Source organism: Coptis chinensis, chromosome 9, assembly GCF_015680905.1.
Source record: "Coptis chinensis isolate HL-2020 chromosome 9, ASM1568090v1, whole genome shotgun sequence".
Classification (NCBI taxonomy): domain Eukaryota; kingdom Viridiplantae; phylum Streptophyta; class Magnoliopsida; order Ranunculales; family Ranunculaceae; genus Coptis; species Coptis chinensis.
The window spans coordinates 29,871,963-29,875,473 of record NC_141464.1 but is presented as its reverse complement, the minus strand read 5'-3'; the positions used below and the strand labels follow the sequence as shown (position 1 = coordinate 29,875,473).

The window sequence follows — 3,511 nt, the reverse complement described above, 5'->3', positions numbered from 1 at the left end:
TTCAGATTGGCTTTGCCCAAGGTGCGGCCGCGCCTTTGCCTGGAAAAAGAAGATAATTTTTTTTAGCTGTTTACGAAATATGTCTACTGGAAGTTGGAAACAATTGGTATAGAAGAGGGCGCACATGTGCTCGAGTTGGCCTTGCCCAGAGCACGCCCGCGCTCATGCCTATACATATCGGGTTTCAATTTTTTGCCAGAAAATTGAGATTGTGTTTTTGCACTGAAATTTCACCCCAATATAAATAGAAGAGTTTAGGTTTTTCGGAAAACCAAGTCTTGAATAGAAACCTAATTTTGAGAGGAACTAAAATTGAGAAGAAACCTTGCAAAAAGAAAAAACTTGTAAGGAGAGAAAAGTGATCTAGTAAGTTTGGAGAGACTTAAGAGGAGTGATTGCAATATTCCTTCTCACACTTATAAAAAGATTTACTCTTGTGGAAATATGCATCATTGGCCGAGCTATGTTACATCTTGTGTTGTGGTATATTTTATTTTATTTGCTTTATTATTACTTGTTTGTGATAGTTGTTGATTGCTTAGAAAGTTGGGTTGGTTGTTGGTTGTAGTGAAACTTAGATTTTTTATTGGAGTAATAGATTGTCCAAGTGCAAGTTATCTTAGTGGGGATCGATTGGTATCGTTTGCCCCAACAGCAATATGCTTCCCCCTACATCTATGCTTGTAGAACTATCCAATGAATATTGAAGACTAATTTTGTGATTTAGAAATGTGTGAAGCACGTAATGCGTAAAAGATCTCTCTTTCCTTATACTTAATGCTTTGACCTAATCTTATTGAAGTTCATTTTCGTTTTTAGAAGTCTGGCTAGTTCAGGAGTGATACCAAATACCAATTACATTGGCGTTTGCAACTATATGGGAATCGCAACGTACTTTTCTTACAAACCTGGGCACGCTCTTATTAAAGTTTATTTTCATTTTCTGATGTTAGGCTATTTGTGGAGTAATGCCAAATACCACACACATAGCCAAACAACGTTCATTTTGAAAGAGTAAATTCTAGAGTTCAATTAATCTTGTACACCTTCGTATATTTATTGTTATTTTCAGGCACATATACCATGTCCCAGTATGATGAAAGAGGTGATTTCGCCACTTGGTGTTGGGCCCTGGGGTGGCATTGGTGGGAAACCCTTTGATGATGGCACATATTCCGGGATAAAGCAAATTTATGTGCACAGAGGAAACGATGTGGTGCATTCAATGCTCATTGAGTACGACCGAAATGGCTGTTCTGTTTGTTCCCAGAAACATGGAGGTCCTGGTGGTGATATTTGCAATAGAGTAAGCCAGTTCCATCTCTTATATATTCTGCTATAAAATCAAGCTACTTTTGTTTTGCTTACTTGAATAGGAATGTTAAGAATTGTCTCATCTAAGAGTTTCATACTGAAAACCTAACTTATAGATGAGATTATGTCTTTAGATTTATTTATTTAATTTTATTTTGTTTCTCTTCGATTGTTCACTTATCCTGAGTGATAGAAACCTCGTCTTTGGTTATGTACGTAACTTGAAGATAGTGTATCTAAGTACTTCTCATCTGTCTTTCTTCGTTCCTGATATAAATTGCAGATCAAACTGGAGTATCCAACAGAGTATTTGATCTCTGTTACTGGCTTTCATGGACCTTATTCTGGAAATGATGTGATAAAATCGCTTTCCTTCTACACAACATAGGGTAGATATGGAACTTTTGGTGAAGAGGCTGGAATATTCTTCACTTCTGGAGACGTCTCTGGTAAAGTAGTTGGGCCTGCATGGAAGATGTGGAGTATACCTGGATGCCATTGGCGTCCTTCGGGAATACTTCTAAACAATACTCATTTCTCACATTAGGGTTTCATGCACTCTGCTTTTGTTCTCTATGCTTTGCTTTTGAAGGTATACACTTGTACTGATGGTTCTCCTTTCTCCAGGGAAATTTGTATAACATCAACTAAAGATTTGCATCATGCATGATGACAATGCATCATGCAATGTTAGTTTTGTTTGCCTGCTTAACTGATGACATACGTTTGTTATGATTTTTTCTTGTGTATGGTCTTTTCACGTTTGCTTTGACCATTAACATGCTAGTGAAATGAATGTGCTTTGAATGTAGTCCCCAGTTACCTTAGAGTGAATCTTCATTAGTAATTCTAATATCGCCTAACCTTAACTTGAGCCCAGCTCAAATGAACTTTTCTGTACATGTAGGGTGTCATAGAAGTAGATAGTAGCTTTTGTTACCATTTGAAACTTGGAGTCCAGTAGAACACACTCCATGTGGTGGAAGACGGTTAAGTATGAAACTTCTAATCTAATAAAATACATATATTCCCTATATAATGGTATTGAGTTCATACTGGAAATTCACAATTACAAAGATTTGGCAATACAGTAGAACCCTGTAAACACAAGCATCCAGCATATCAGAAAAGAAACTCCTCCACTAATGTAATCTGAAACGAACTCAAAAATGTTATTGAATCGCGCATGGAACGCAGCAGCAGATACAAAGCAAAACTTATACTATGATAATAATCATTGTCATTTATTAATTCCTTTCTTAGTCTAATGATAGGGCATGGAGTACAAGTGAGATTATCAAGATCAAGAAACACTCTGTTTCTAGTAGTATCCTGTACTTCCTTTATTTGTCTCTGAGTACACTCCTTCATCTCCTCCAGGATCCTATTCTGCAACACCAATGCTGGTCTTGCTAGCGTATACAGTAGCATACACACCCACTTTCAGAACCTGAAATTCGGTGTCATCCCCTTTATAACTTCTTAGTATGTCTTGCCATTCCTGAGTTTCTCCTTCACTGTGTACTGCCATATATAGCCTAACTTGCTGTGTGCAGAAAATTAAAGTTTGCTAGAATAGCTTATGAACTAAAGAAGTAATGAGAGATCAGAAATTCATAACTTGCTTAAGAGAAAGCAGAGACTTAAAAGGAATGAGAGATCAGAAATTCATAACTTGTTTAAGAGAAAGCAGAAACTTAGAAGGAAAGAGGTTTGGAGCTTTTAAAAATGAAAGCTGATAACACTACATAAAAAATTAAAAACATATATTTTTCAGAACAATATTTTCTTCACAGAGAGGACAAGTATAAGAGAATGTGGTACCATTTACTTAACAAATTGAGAAACTACAGAAAATAAACTATACTATTTCTCTTTGAAAGAATAACAATTGAAGTCTCAAAAGTTGAGAGAGACAGAGCTTGGCACAAAAGAAAAGACAACAAAGTTTCTTGGTAAAGCACCAGATGATAAGAAGTCAATGTGAAAACTTTCAGATTTTGGAGTATACAAGACCAGATGATACTCAGGTCTATGTTGGAAGAAACTACGGTAATCACATTCATCATCGTCATGGAGCACTAACAACAAACTATCATTGCCCACTGTGCGCCAACAACATCATATGTTGTCAAATCACTGAACTTTGGGAACATATATGTTAGTGGTGATGCTAAGAGAGTTGTGACATTGTTAT

At 36.4% G+C, this 3,511-nt stretch overlaps 1 long non-coding RNA gene across 1 annotated transcript; it reads left to right on the top strand.

Annotated features, from left to right (window-relative positions):
- The first annotated feature begins 1,104 nt into the window (after positions 1 to 1,104).
- LOC147475501 (uncharacterized) lies at positions 1,105 to 2,050 on the top strand. The gene is made up of 2 exons (XR_015207178.1): positions 1,105 to 1,306; positions 1,598 to 2,050. It is a non-coding gene; the product is annotated as an uncharacterized LOC147475501 (long non-coding RNA).
- Positions 2,051 to 3,511: the final 1,461 nt, after the last annotated feature.